The sequence below is a fragment of the Mustela nigripes genome, chromosome 4, assembly GCF_022355385.1.
Source record: "Mustela nigripes isolate SB6536 chromosome 4, MUSNIG.SB6536, whole genome shotgun sequence".
NCBI classification, from domain to species: Eukaryota; Metazoa; Chordata; class Mammalia; order Carnivora; family Mustelidae; genus Mustela; species Mustela nigripes.
In genome coordinates this window covers 70,695,675-70,711,931 of record NC_081560.1, presented here as the reverse complement: position 1 = coordinate 70,711,931, position 16,257 = coordinate 70,695,675, and positions in this window count along the sequence as shown.

Genomic DNA, 16,257 nt, shown 5'->3' with positions numbered 1-16,257 from the left:
TAAATGGTGTAAGAAGTGCCTTTGAAGCAGATGAAAACCGAGGGAAGTTAAATGAAGAGACAGGTGTGTGTTGAGACGTGGAGGAGATACGAGACCAGTTACGTTCAGTTGCTTTGGAAAGTCTCTGCTCTGAATGCTACAGGGAAGATACAGGAGAGTTTGAGGATAGAGAATTATGTGTGTAGAACTGTTGGGGAGAACGTTCCCAGCACCGAGTCAGGGGACTGTTGTGGGCATTGTGGCACAATGGAGGCAAGAATGAGTGTGGAATCGGGAGTCGGAGTAGTCCCGGCTTTCCCCCAGCAATGCTCCTGGGCATACATGGAAACACTGGGTAGCATGTATGATGTGCTTGTGCCTGCTGATATCGTGGGTCACAAGGATGTGGCAGGGGCTTTGGTGGAGAGGGCAATGACGGACTGAGAAGAGGGCTCATGAATGGATTAAACTATGAAGGATTTTGCATTTCTTGAAGCAGGGAGGAGGTTGGAAAGGGGAGGAGGGCAGTGGTACACTTGGGGGCTGGCTGTCAAAAAACAAACATTCCAGGTGCCTGCCATGGTTAAATTCTGGGAATGATCGTACTGGAGGACGGAGGCTGGAGTTGGAGGACTGCAGGAAACACGATCACGGGACTCTACAAGCTGAGGTGACGGAAAGGTGTCAGAAAGTGGTGATGAGGAATGAGCACATGGAGGAAGATGAGAAGCCAGGTGCTCTATTCCTTTAGAAAGATGGAAGTGGGTCTCATGAAAGTTCAGTAAACAACAGCTGTGGTGCCTCTAAAATGGGGAAACAGAGAACTGGTGTCAATTTTAAATGAAGAGGGAAAGAAGTGGACCGTTGAGTAGTCCAATAGTTGAAAGTCTGGGCTTGTAAACTATTGGAAGAAAAATCCCAAGAGGGCCAGAGTTTATTTTGAAGATATCCACGTGCTATATACAATCAGCCACATTTTTTTTCTAGGTTCATTCAAATACATATTAATTTATTAGTTGTTGATTTGATTATTCATTATTATGAATACTGCCTTGGGTAAGAAAAAGAAAAAGATGTTATTTTTTAAGAAAGATTTTATTTATTTATTTGACAGAGAGACAGAGAGAGACCGAAGAGCTGGAACACAAGCAGGGGGAGTGGGAAAGGGAGAAGCAGGCTTACTGCCAAGCCGGGAGCCCGATGGGGGTTGGCTACAGGTCCGGCTTGATGTGGAACTTGATGTGGGACTCGATGCTAGGACCCTGGGATTATGACCTGAGCCGAAGTCAGATGCTTAATGACTGAGCCACCCAGGTGACCCAAAAGATGTTATTTTATATTCTGCCTTGATTCCTTTCTAACACCTTTTTGGTTGTATTTTTATTTTTTTTCGTGGTCTCTCAGCTTTAAAAATGTCAAATACTGGGAGGGAGGATACACTTTCCCAAATATCAGATATACCAAGAAAGAGATCCCATTGGTGGAACCAACTAAACTAGAGAGTATGTTATTTTTCAGAGTAATCCTCTTTATCTGAAAGGAAAACACTGTATTAATCCTTTTTTTCTTTCTAAATACCATAATTTATTTACTCTTACTTACATAATCATAGTCTTGGACTGGTTTTCAAAACCACCATTATATTAAGTATGTAAAATACAACTGATATGATTATTGAAGTGTGTACTTTTTGCATTAGAATGGAGAACACAAATTTTGATGAGTTTCCTGACATATGAAGAAGTGCTCTGATAAGCTTACAGACATATCAGTATATTCACAGATATTCTGATTATCGCAAAGCTAGTTTTTTTGCATGGGTAGCTACCTAAATTGTTTACAAAGCATAACAAATGCTATTTAAATCACAATATAATACCCTTTTGCAAGGAACTTCTTAACAGGGACAGCAGATCATAGCAGTCAAGGTTGTTGTTGACAAGCACCTGTCCTTTACAGTTACGTGCTAAAAGGCAGGTGTTCTTACATTTGTTATGCTTCTATCGTGCTTTTCATCACAACTATAACACTTACCTGAAAATGTTGGTAATTTGAAAGATTTCATAGCACTAAGAGCAAACCAACCCTATTCATGCATTGAGATGAATTTATTACTTTTCAATCCTTATTTAAGTAATCAGGTCCACGGAATTCCAAAATAAGGTATTACCACTTTCCTACTTTCCTGCCTGGCGTGTTAATTCTCCTTTGGAAGACAGTCATCTTGCCTGCTGGATCCTTCTCTTAGTCTGACTCTGTTTGATATGAGATCAAAGGGCTTTCATTTTCTGTATCAATTAGGCGGGCTGTCTTGTCTCAATGAGATTAAGTAGCCTCTGGAGAGGAGTGACACCAGAACAGCCAGAGATGAGCTGATGGTTAGCATACAATATGGCTGTCTTAATTCTTCTAAATGATAGTTTGTCTAGTCTGATGTCTTTCTTTTATGGTTGTGTGTGAGGCTCATTTGTTCAGGGCAACCATGCAGCACACACCAGACCTGATAATCAGTGGTTTGAGTTTCTAAAAAGGCTGGAAAGACACATCAATCCTCTTGCAGGCTTAAGAGATTTCCCCTACTAAGGCAAAGTCCAGTTTTCTGTGGTTGTTTCTTTGAATTTTTTTTTTTTTTTGTAGGATACCAAGTACCAGAATATTTTACTCTAAATAAATTCTAAATCTTATACCCCCAAATTTACCTCAAAGTTGCTTAAAGGAAGCATTATCAAAAGATTTGTTTAGCCCCAGGCAAAGCTGTGGAAACCCAGTGTTAGTCCTGCTATGTACAGAGATTCTTTTGTATCTAGAATTTTGTGGTCTGCATTTTCCACTCTCGTATTTAACCACCTTTTTTTTTTTTTTTAAGATTTTATTTATTTATTTGAGAGAGAGTGAGAATGAGCAGTGGGGAGGGGCAGAGGGAGAAGCAGACTCTCCACTGAGCAGGGAGCCCAATGTGGGGCTCAATCCCCGAACCCTGGGATCATTACCTGACCTGAAGACAGATTTTTTTTTTTTTAAAGATTTTATTTATTTATTTGACAGAGAGAGATCACAAGTAGGCAGAGAGGCAGGCAGAGAGAGAGAGAGGGAGAGAGAGAGAGAGGAGGAAGCAGGCTCCCTGCTGAGCAGAGAGCCCGATGCGGGACTCGATCCCAGGACCCCGAGATCATGACCCGGGCCGAAGGCAGCGGCCCAACCCACTGAGCCACCCAGGTGCCCCTGAAGACAGATGCTTAACCGACTGCACCACCCAACCGCCCCTTAACCACCCTTCTTGAGATAAGAATTTAATGATTTCCCTGGAGAAAGTGAAGCAATGTGTTTAAAGGAGTAAAGGAGACACTGGTTTTATTAACAACATCCTCTCTCCACCTGGTCACTCTGTCTTTACTTTCAGAGATTTCCTCACCAGCCGCATCGTCAAGAAAAAAAAAAGAAGTCGTCAGGCATCAACTCACCGACTTGGTCTTCCTTAACCACCTTCAGACTTCTCTAGGCTTAAACCTATTCTTCCTTCTTCCCTCTTAGCCCAGAAGAAAAACTTCTACTACTTTCCCAGTCTTGGCCTTCACCCTGAGCCTTCAAGATCTGGCTTCCTCAGTATTTTCCCTTCTCTCATGTTTGTGACCCATCCTTTCTCTTCTGGGTACACATGTGCTCGAGACTCCACCAGACGTTAAAGAATAAAAAACAGTGACAAAAACAACCACTCTTTCTTTAGCTCAACTTCCTTTTTTTCTGGGCTAATGCCTTACATTTCACCTTTTCATCATCAAATTCTCGAGAAAGACTACATGACTTATTCTATTCATTAGGTCCTTTCTCTCTTTCACTCTCTCTCTTTTTTAAACAATAAACACCCTTATTACATGACTGAAGATAAGAGGAGGAAGATTTATTTGCCTTCCTGGGCTTTGATTTTCCTCAGAGAGGACTCTAGCTCCTTGCCTTCTAAGGTGGAGCCATTGACTCAGCCACACTGGCCGGGTCTTGAACCGATGCATGCAAGAAGCTCTCCTGGCTGGAGATGCTCCTCCAGAAGACAAAAACCAGGAACGCTCTGCGGATTTGCTTCCCATCCTTGCACGGGGATCTTCTCTGTATTGTTCCGATGTGAGTGTATGGACTACTGAAAGGAGCACGGTCCCATTCTCCTTCTAATCCACTGCTGTCTGATTCAGCGCCCACGGCTGCTCTCACCAGCATGGGGAAGGACATGGAGTTACCATTCAGTGGACACTGTCCTACTCGCCTCTCTTGTCCATTTGCCAGTAATGGTTAGTATTTCTGGCAGGGAAGTCCTCTTCTCTTCGGAGCTCTGCTTCTCTTTCTTCTTCTGGTCCCCCTCGTGTATCCTTCCAAGTGTGTGTGTGTGTGTGTGTTTTTAACTTAATTAAATTAAATTAATTTATTTGATAGAGATCACAAGTAGGCAGAGAGACAGGCAGAGAGAGAGGAAGGGAAGCAGGATCCCTGTTGAGCCAAGAGCCCAATGCAGGGCTCAATCCCAGGACCCTGAGATCATGACCTAAGCCGAAGACAGAGGCTTAACCACTGAGCCACCCAGACGCTCCTCCCTCCAAGTGTTCTGCCTCTTCAATTATTTTTTGTTTCTCTGTCCATCCTTGAGAAGTTGGAGTTCCTAGGGTTTGTTTCTTACCTTTTTCTCCTCCTTTCCCTCCTCATCCCCCTCACCCTGAGGCGATCTCGTGCTTTGGCCTGATTTCTTCTCCAGCCAAAGATCTGGATCTCTAGCTACTCATAGGAATTCCCCTTGAGGCACCTCAAAATTCAGCACACAGTAGTGAACTGACATGGCATTTTCCCTACAAATTGTTCACATAAATTTCATCTCCCTTTTTCCCTTGCCCAGCCAGGACCCCCATCATTCTCCCAGACGCCCAAGAGTGAACCATGCCCCTCTCCTAACCTCCTGACATCCTTTCAGTTCTACCTCTTTAGAAGCCATCTCCTGCCCCTTCATTCTTCATTCCACTGCTCCAGTCTAGGTCAGAGCTCTTCAGTGAGGTCAGACTCACACTTTGAAGGTTGCACCTAGGCTTTTCCTTAGTCATATTTCTACAACCAGATCCGATCACGTCACTACCAGGATTAAGGACTTTCTTCAATTTCCATCTGCCAACAGGGTATACTTTAGCCCAAACTCTTTAGTGCAGTGTAAGATCTCCTTCAGAATGTAGTAGCCAAGTCTGATTTTTCTATTTACTCTCTGGTCTCCCACCCACATATGCCTTTACACGCTCCAGAATATTCCCCATTTGTGCCTTCATAGCTAAGATCAAGGAGCTCCTTTTCCATGAAGTGATCCTGGTTTCTTCTCTCCTCCTTCTGCCTGGAAAATCCTGATTCCTCCTTTTATGTGAAGTTACCATGTGGCCTCCTTTCTATTCCACCAATCTTTGCTGACCACAGCCTGCTTCCACCCCATACCTGCCTCTTTCACAAAATCAATTTTTATGCCTTTGCTGTTCCAGAGCATTTTATGCAGGCTTCCACTTAAAGTCCTTGTCTCATTGTCTTACAGCTATTTTTCTGCTGCCCTGTCTACCCTATCAGACCACCAGCTCTTCTAAAGCCATGTTAACCTTTTCCACTATGCCAAAGATGCTCACCAAACTCCAACTACATTTTCAAGATGAAATAGAAAGCCTAAGAGGGGCACCTGGGTGGTTCAGTCTAAGTGTCTGGCTTTTTTTTTTTTTTTTTTAAGATGTTATTTATTTATTTGAAAGAGAGAGGGAACAAGCAGTGAGTAGGCACAGAGGGACAGAGAGAAGTAGACTCCCTTGTTGAGCAGGGAGCCTGATGCTGGGGTTGATCCCAGCACCCAGAGATCATGACCTGAGCTGGAAGGCAGGCGCTTAACCCCCTGAGCCACCCAGGCACCCCATGCATCTGGCTTTTGATTTCTGCTCGAGACATGATCTCTAGGTCCTGGGATCAAGCCCCACGTGGGGCACTGTGCTCAGCAGGCAGTCAGCTGGAGATTCTCTCTCCCTCTGCCCCTCCCCCCACTTGCGCACATAAACTCTCTCTCTCAAATAAATAAACTAAAAAAGAAGAAAAGAAGGAAAGAAAGAAGGAAGAAAAGAAAAGAAAGGAAAAGGAAAGGAAAGAGAAGAGAAGAAAAGAAAAGAAAACCTTAGCTGACTGCCTTGGGCAGCAGTAGTGGTCCTCTGTCCTGCCGTGATTTTGTATTCATGTACTTTCTTACAGCACTTGCTATATTGAAGTTATATGTTTACTTTCCCATTTCTTCCATCAGACTGAGAGTATCTCAAAGCAGGGACCTCATCCTGTTCATCACTGCCATCCAAATGGTGCCCAGAACACAAAAGGTACCAAGTAAATGTAAATGTTTGTTAAATCAACTGTCCCCCCGCCCCCCGCAAGTCTTTATTATTTATTGGAGTTATTTTTAAAAAATATTTTATTTATTTATTTGACAGACAGAGATCACAAGTAGGCAGAGAGGCTGGCAGAGAGAGAGAGAAAAAGAGAGAGAGAGAGAGAGAGAGGAGGAAGCAGGCTCCCTGCAGAGCAGAGAGCCCCATGTGGGGCTCGATCCCAGGACTCTGGGATCATGACCTGAGCTGAAGGCAGAGGCTTTAACCCACTGAGCCACCCAGGCACCCCTATTGGAGTTATTTTTAGATGTGAATTGGTGCTCTTGTTTTGAACACCTACATAGAATATGTTTTACATGCCTATTAATTTTACTATGAATATTTCGTCTACAATGACCACCACCTGCATAGTAGATCATTGAAAAATCTTGACTGCTAGACAAGGATCACATTAAATTGGTAGAAAACAACCTCGATTTGTGGGAAACTGAGCTGCAGAGAGTTCTGAATTAGAAGGAAAAGAGTGAGCACAGAGAGTGATATACAGTGCTTACTCATGGCATTGGAATGCCAGTAAATATGAAATATCCCACAGCCTAGAGTTATTATTTATTATTTTTTATAATAATTATTAACCTCATCAATTAGAAAAGAGAAAATCAAATGGAAGATAACTGTAGTTACTTAACAAATTTATGCTAAAAACCAACTTAAAAGCTGTACTAAAAATCCCCTTAATCTCAGAACCATAGTGTATCTGGAGGGTTCTTCCCATTAGAGTTTTCCCCATAATTGTCAAGTAATGGGACAGAAGAAAACAGCTGAGGTTGGTGAGCTGGGAAAACGAGGAAACTATCAGGAAACCCAGCTCTTCTCTTTCCCCCTGCATTACCTTACCCTTGTGGGTTTGCACAGTGAATCCACTCTATAACAATCAGTCAACATGGCGAAGTCCCTGGGCCATAAATTGGAATCTTGATCTGAGTGACTCTGGCTTCAGTGCTCTCATTTTCTAAGCGCTAACAAGCTGAGTTATTTTGTGAACTCTCTAGTACCTCTTCAGTTAGGTGATTTAAATCACTAGTAATAGAAATTAGTAGTTTAGTTAATAAGGTAACTCCACATTTCCTTTTAGCATGGTGAGTCCTCTCAAAATATAGGGCTGTTTCAGCCAACCTAGTACATCTACCCTCACTGTATTTTTCCCTTTTTCTTTCTCCCCCACTTTGAGTCAGGCTGTGGTATGTTATGGGTATTTCCCAATAAATTACCAGCCCCTGTACATGCATTTTTACTTAGCCCATATCTTGCTTCCTACACTCTTCTAAGTTTTATTCATGAATCACTCAAAATTTTACACATTCCAGAAATTACACATTTACTTTTCAGTATATAACAGCTATTCTTCCTCCCATGTTTGAAATACTTTTTTTAACATTCGTTCTAAATGAACTCACCATGGCTCATCCTGGTTTGCATAATTATAGTTGGCTCTTATAAGTAATTATCAAGCCTTTTTCTCTCTCCTTTTCTCTTGCTCATCCTTTTTATTTTTTTGTGCAGGGTGAAGGGTTGGGGGGACTTCCCTCATGGGGAGAAGCCACCTGGTGGTGAGGGCATTTCACAGCTCATTGTCTATGGGGCATTGGTTCATTTAAAGAGTCTTAGGCAGGTTGGGATTTGAGATTGGAGGAACCAGGGTGGAAAGCAATTTGTCCGCATTAGAAAAGAATCAAGATGGAGAGCCCTAGGCTCAGAGATGTCTCAGGGTTGCAAGAGGATTTTAGATTTGGGAGTTTTTAACAGCTTTTGAAAGATGAAGAAAGCACCTCTACTATGCTAGAATTAGGAGGCAATGCTTCACATTTAAGAAGAATAAATTCAGCTTCACCCAATGAGATGAGATTTGGGAATTTACATAAAGAGGTAGTTTAGATTAAAAATATAAGAAGCTTCCTGGGAATGAAAATATAGTGGATTATAAAGGGTAGATGGAACGCTTGGGAGTTCATAATTGTCCTTTCCAGTCTATCAAAAAAATAAATATGTTTAATAAATATAGATTTAATAGGTAATTTTAATTATGGCTTTAATAAAATCCAAACAGTATGAAAGGGTTTACAATGAAAAGTAAGTCCCCCTCTTTCCCTTCCAAAGCACAGTTTCCTTTCCCCTCTACCTTCTCCCCTGCTCCCCCTAGTTCCATTTGCTTCACAAAACCACAATTGTCTCATTGTTATTTATCCTTCTGGAGGAAATCTATGCATTCACAAACATACATGTGTGTGAGTTGTTCTTTATTTCGCCCCATGAATGATAGCATACTATATGCACTTGTCTGCACCTTACTTTTTCCTCTGATTGCTGTGTCTTAGAGATCTTTTCCTTCGGAGTCCAGATAGAGCTGCCTTATGCTTTACAACCACAGCAAAATTTAATTAACTATTCCCTTCTGATGGACACTTAGGTAGTTTGCATCCTTCTGCTGTTATAAAACTATACTGCATCACAGTTGAGCAGAAAGAACAACATGAAAACCTCCTGATGGGAAGGTTGGAGGCAGGGCAGGACAGAATGAACTGTTGTTCTCACATGAACCAAACATTTTAAGGTTCTGATTCTCTGTGTACCTCATTGCCATGCATACATTGGGGGAAACATACAGGAGCTCTACAAAACCGCCATGAGGTCGACACATTTCCATTATGTGGAGTTATTATGTAAAATATCCCACGTCTTATATGGTAGTGGGGGTATGTATTAGGAATATACCTGAGTTATTTAAGGAGAGAACTACAATATTGTGGAAAGAGCATTGTTTTGGGTCATAAGAACTTGGTTCAAGCTTCAACTCTGCCTTTTATTGGTGTGATCATTGAAATCCTTTTAGTCTCTCCAAGTCTTATTTTCTTCTTCTATAAAATGGAAGTAATTGTACCAACCTTGTGTTTCATAGATTTAATGAAATAATGCTTCTGAAGTGAGTCTACAAACCAGTGGTTCTCAAACTTTAGAGTTTCTGGTTCAGACAGTCTGGAGTAGACCTTGATAATTTACATTTCTGATAAATTCTCATGTAATGCTGATGCTGCTAGTCTAGGGACCATAATTTTGAGAAACACTGGTATAAGTCATTAAGAACTGGTAGGTGGTGTTACAGTTTTTGTCACTACAGTTATTACCCAAGAAAGAACACTACCTTCACATGTGTCCTTGGAGACGTGAGAGAGGTAATTCATGGTAATCACTTTTGAATTAAAGTAGAAATTCTGCCTGTCGATTGATTACAGAAATCTCTAAAGAAATTGAACTTATGGGGGGAGGATACCAAACACATAATTACGCACACTTAGAGTTTATTTAAACGTTCAAGCACCTCTGAATTTGCTGGTTTAGAGCACTTGACAGGAAGTGGAAGTACAAAAATAAACAAGAAAGGCTCATCTCGTGGCATTGCTGCCTTAACTGAACACAGGAAGTCCTGGAAATCTTGCAAGACTGTCTGTTCCTTCATGATGTCTAGCCTGATTTTTAAGACCCCAAAGAGTATTTTAGGTTTGTATTTCTCAGAGTTCTCCAGAGAAACAGATCCAACTGGAGAAAAAATTTACACACACACACACACACACACACACACACACACACAAACAGAGTTACTGTAGATTGTAAGTTATTATAACCACGGTATAGTTCTAGTCTGAGTCTGAGAACCAGCAGAGCCAATGGTATAAGATCCATTCCAAGTCTGACTCCAAAGGCAGGGGAAGACCAATGTTTTAGTTCAAAGACAAGCAGAGAGAAAGAATTCCTTCTTAATTTTTTATTCTGTTTATGTCTTCAAAAGACTGGACAAGATCTACCCACAATGGGGAAGACAACAGCTTTACTCAGTTTCCCAATTCAAACGTTAGTCTTATCCCGAGATCCCCTCACAGACACACCTGGAAGTAATGTTTAACCAAATATCTGGGCACCCTGAGGCCTGATGAAGTTGGCATATAAAATTAACCATCAAAACGTTGTGGATGGATGTGTGAAGTGAGCTTGTTTCCGTGTGCTTACCATGGTTTTCCAGTCCGCGTTGCCGCTTCGAAACACTTGAAGTTTCAAGGAGCATGAACATCAACTATGGTTATGTATATAGTTAGTTTCATATTCTAGCTGTCACGCTTCTTATGGAAAAACATGTCAGTGGACTACTTATAGCTAAAACTCAAAATATTCTTGTAAAAACAGAAAACTTTTGGTAACAATAGTTAGTTGCTATCATCAACAACCTCACTGTTACTGTATTTAGTCTAAGAAAGGTGATGCCAACAGGTCTATTTGCCAGTCTGTAAATGCTGTTGAGTATTTAAAGATATGTCAAGAATAATCCCGAATCATTAATTTATTTTGTCACAAACGTGTAGGAATCTAGACATTCAGCTTTTAGCACTGACATATTACCTTCTGAAAATCACCGTAGACATTCTGCTCTCCGTTCCCTTCTCAACTAATAAATACAACCTGTGGAACAAGAGACATACCACAGTACATTCCTGGGACCCCAAGAGACAAATATTAAAATATTTTAGAATACAAATATTAAAATTAATGAGATAACCGCAAATGTTTTGAGGTAAATTCATGAATGACAAAGCAAATTTTAAGCCATGGTAGGTAGAAAATGTTGAGATTATGTGTGAATAATGCTTTTGAGAAGATGGCATATTAAATTGTGGTGGTTTTCCTTACTTTCTGTCTCACCGATTCCCTTCTTGACACTGTACAGCTATTTCCTTTTGTAATACATAAACTCCCTTACAGAATCTTTTCCACAGCTGGCTTTCATCACTTCTTGATAGGTACCTAAATATTTCAGTTTCTTCCACTTTATTTTCCTTTAACAATAACTGCTGCCCAATCAAATCATTCATCTTTTCCCCCTGTGTGAGTATTTGAGATCTTGAATGAGTGTTTATGAAGCACCATTTGGAACCCCCTATTTTCTCTTGTTTGGCGTTTTCATATATCCTTGGTCTCAATTACACTTGGAAGTTTGAATTAAGTTTGTTTAACCATTTAAAAATTTTGAGTTCAAAATTTATTGTGGACTTTTTTTTGTCTTTCCCTATAGAAATTACTGTGTGTAAATAAAAGACTAACCTTAAAACCTAAGGCTTATTTTATAACTTGTATAATAGTGCCTGCACATTTATAAACACTATTCAGACATATGGCACAGAAAAGCAAATATTATGCTTTAAAACGTCCACAAATGATAATAACAACTAACATTTATTTTCTATTTTCTAGGAAGTGGGTGTATGACCAAGTTCTTCATGTGCATTGATTTATTTCATCTTTCCATCAGTCCTAGAAGTTAGGAATTTTATTAAGTGCTTTCTTGCCCTTGGTGTGCAAGGAAATTTCAGGATTAATCTAAGAGTTTAAGTTGAATTTCTGGTATTTGTAACCCAAGGAGTATTCATTTATGTAAACATGATACATGTTATTAGGTACGCAGATGTCATTATGGGTTTGTAAAACAAGAGTATATCCTAGGCAAGAGGGGATCAGATTGAAAAGGCCTGTGCTCTATCTGTTCCATACCCATTTACACTGATTAAATTTTAAAAAATTCCTAGAGGAATCTCCTGGGAGAAGAAAAACAAAGCAAAAACATAACAAGGATTGGGGCCAGGAACCCAACTTGGAAGGATTTTACTGACACGGGTCCATGGCAAGGCCTTGACTTTAAGAAAATCTGAAGGCTGAATAGAGAAATATAGATATGGCTTAAAAACCGAAGACTATTAAAAGATAATACAATGTCTCCCTATCATTCTTGTCATTCATTTGACCAATTTTTTTTAAGGTTTTATTTATTTATTTGATAGAGTGAGACACAGCAAGAGAGGGAACACAAGCAGGGGGAGTGGGGCTCTATCCCAGGACCTTGGGATCATGACCTGAGCCAAAAGCAGATACTCAACGACTGAGCCACCCAGGCACCCCTCATTTGAGCAATACTTACCCAGTCTCTACGATTGGTAACTCTGTCCTTAATTTCCTACATAAATTTCCATAGTTTCTTTAAGCATATACAAGCACAAATAAATAGGATTTTGCTTCTCTTCATTTGCTTACAAAGACGGCATGTTTTAATATCATTCTGGATCTTGTTTTTTGTTTGTATGTTTAGCTTGGGCTTCTTTTCCTGTCGGTGTAAAAAAAGCTTCCTGACTCTTTTTTACAGTTGTTTAATGCTCTATGCTATAGATATATTATCATGTATTTACCATTTCAACTAGTTGGGTTGTTTTTAATCTTTAGCTACTACAAACGGTGCTACAGTGAATAACTTTGTATCAAAGTCATTTCTCACCTGTGCATGAATTATCTGCACGATAAGTTCCTCTAAAAGTATTTCTGAGCCTTTAGTGGCTTTCGTTAATTTGAAAGTGACCACCTAGCTATCCTCTCTGAGGTGTACCCTGGTGAGAGAAGGGATGTGTATGTGTAGGGCTAAAAAGAGCTATAAACCTTAGGGCCTAAGCCACCCTGTTTTAGGAACCCTCTAAGACAACCTAACCCAGGAAGAAGAGCCATATTTCTGTTGACTTTTAGGGGAAGGATGAACATATGTCTTAGAAGTTGCTGAGGAGGTGACACTGGAGTGGAGATAGTGGCTTGAGTGAAGCACCAGGTTGTAGTTCCAATGGGAAGCCAGGATGGTACTGTGGGCTGCTGAAACTTGAACAGAACTTTGCTAAGATTACCGACCCCAGGGGCACCTGGGTGGCTTGGTAGGTCAAACGTCTGGCTTCTGCATATCATCTGAATTAGATATGTGAGATATGTGAGACACTCCTCTTTTCTCTTTTCTCCCCAAATTTCTCTCCAGCTCTGAGCCTGTGAAATCAAATAATATGTGCTTCCAACGTATATGGAAGGGACAAACATGGGATGAACTTTTCCATTCCAAAAGGGAGAAATAGGAAAGATGAAATGGGTAGCAATTTCTCAGTTCGTCCAAATCCTTAAAGCACAATGGGGGTAGTGGTCCCACCTTCCAAACACACTGGGGTGGAATTTGGGTTCCCAAGGCTCCAGTGGTTCTGCCCCACAGCTTTGCTGGGGTAGCTCACTCAGCAGCTCTCATAGGTTGGAATCCTCATGTCTGCCCCTCCCTCTCTGGGGGTGGGGTCATTGTCCTAGGACCAGATGGGCACTGCCCTAGTCAGATTTCTCTGCAGTGGCCCCTCCCCTTCCTGAGCCCATGCTCTGGAAGGCTCCATCCATTCAGATCTAGGGGCGATACCCATTCTCCCACTGGTTAATGGCTAGTGGCTATGCCATGGTATGTGATATTTTGTATATGATTCCTAGTCATAGAAGATGGAGAATAAGCTAAGTTAGAGTAAGACAAGATGGAATCACAGTGGCCAATGCGAACTCCCATATTAGTTGTCAATGTGGGATATAGGACTTCAAGTGTGCCTCTATAGATAAGCCGTGTGACTGATAGATAAGTAAACCTTGTTAGGAAAGGTCCACAGAGAGATGGGTGAGACCTAGTGGGCTGAGCTGATACGGCAAACTCCATGGGGCAGAACCGTTACACCCAACTCAGAGGACCCTTAAAAGAAGGGGCTGTCTAGCAGTGGCGGGAAGGTTGACTGGCCTCCCATGCTCTATGTGTCCACAGCTGCTCCACACAGGCACTGCCAGAGGCTCTGAAGGCACAGAAGTTCACTCCACCAAGGTCTAGCTAACACTTACTGCAGGACCTATGATGCGGCTGGTGTCTTCCCTCTCACGTTGTGATTCCTCCTTCCCAGATCATCTTTGACGTGGTTCATTAATCCCCTCTAACTTTCTTGTATGACTAACTTGTGTGATAAGTTGTACAATAAACTGTATGATTCATGTATTTAATGTTGATGCTACCTGGCTATTCGAAACATGTCTCAGTCCTATGATTCTTTCTTTCTTTCTTTCTTTCTTTTTTTATTTGACAGAGAGAGATCACAAGTAGGCAGAGAGAGAGAGAGAGAGAGAGAGAGAGGAAAGCAGGCTTCCTGCTGAGCAGAAAGTCCGATGCGGAACTCGATCCCAGGACCCTGAGATCACTACCTGAGCCAATGGCAGCGGCTTAACACACTGAGCCACCCAGGCGCCCTCAGTCCTATGATTCTTACCTGGCATTGCCATTCACCCCTGCTTCAGGCAAGTGCACTCTGATCTCTGTAGGGGCTCTGCCAGGTTTACTACCTATACTCTCTGGTAGGCAGAGAGCCCCTCTGGCCCCCTTAGTCCCCTTACACAACATCTGGAGATTGAGGGGTGCAGCACAGACTTTTGGGGGAGCACAGCCCGCACTGTGAGGCAGACAACAGGCACTCCTTTGAAAGAGATCTGCCCCAGAGGCCCTTGAACTACAAACCTGCGGAGGTAGGGCCAGTCCGGAACTGCCTTTAGGTCATTCTTCTACTGTCTTGAACAATAAGTGCTGGCTTCTGTTTGGAAGGCCCACTAATCTGCCAATTGTCTTAAGGAATAGCTCCTATCTTTAGTCAGAATGGTCAATCTATACCAATTTCCTTTATCAAATTTGGCCACACTCTTGGTGCTTTCTACCAAACAAGCCTTCTTATTTCTTTCAAAATGGATAGGCTGAGAATTTTCCAAATTTTAAAATTCTGCATTCTTTTTGAGTAATAATTTCACCTTTAAATCATTTCTTTTCAAATTTTACTAAAAATATTCAAAAGAAACCAGATTGTTCCTCCAAGACTTTGCTTAGGAATTTCTTCAGATCTACTTTTCTTTCTTTTTTATTTAAAGATTTTATTTATTTGACAGAGAGAGCGAGAGAGCACAAGCAGGGGGAGCAGCAGAGGGACAGGGCAAAGCAGGCTCTCAGCTGAGCAGGGAGCCCAATGCAGAATTCGATTCCAGGACCCTGGGATCATGACCTGAGCCGAAGGCAGAGGCTTAACCATCCAAGCCGCATAGGCACCCCTACTTTTTATTGCTTACAAGTTCTACCTTCCACAAAACACTAACACTAAGACAAGAACACAATTTAGTTCTTATTCACATTATAACAAAGATTGCCTTTTCCTCATTTCTATCTGAGACCTCAATAGGATGACATTTATTATCCATGCTTCTACCAAGGTTCTGCTAACAACCACTTGGGTGTTCTCTAAGACAAAGGTTTTCTCTACACCTTTCCTCTTCTTTCTTTTCTTTCTTTCTCTCTCTCTTTCTTTCCTTCCTTCCTTCCTTTCTTTTTTAACCATTTTTATCTGTAAGTTATCTCTACACCCAATGTGGCATTCAAACTCACAACCCTGAGATCAAGAGTAGCAAGCTCTACTGACTGAGCCAGCCAGGCAATCCTACAGCTTTCCTCTTCTGAGCTCTTGCCAGACTTGCTCTTTGCAGTCCATTCATAGCAATGTAGGCTTTCTCTAGTACACACTTCAAAACTCTTTCAGCCTTTTGCCCATTATCCAGTTCCAAAGCTGCTTGCACATTTTTAGGTATTTGTCACAGCAGCAGCTCCATTTTGGGATGAATTTTCTGTGTTAGTCTATTTTGGGCTGCTATTACAAAATACCAGAGACTGAGTAGCTTCTAAACAATAGAAATCTACTACTGACAGTGCTGGAGGCTGAAAGTCCAACATCAGGGTACCAGCATGGTTAGGTGGGGCTTTCTTCTGGGTCACACATTTCTCCTTGTATTTTCCCAGGGTTGAAAGAGGCTAGGGAGCTCTGTGGGATCTCTTCTATTCATTTTATTTATGTATTTATTTTTATTAATAATCTTAGATTGGATATAGTTGAAGTAAGTAATAAAGGACTATAAGGTAGGTGGGGAAAAAATAAAAAATAGCATGGAGTAAAAAAAA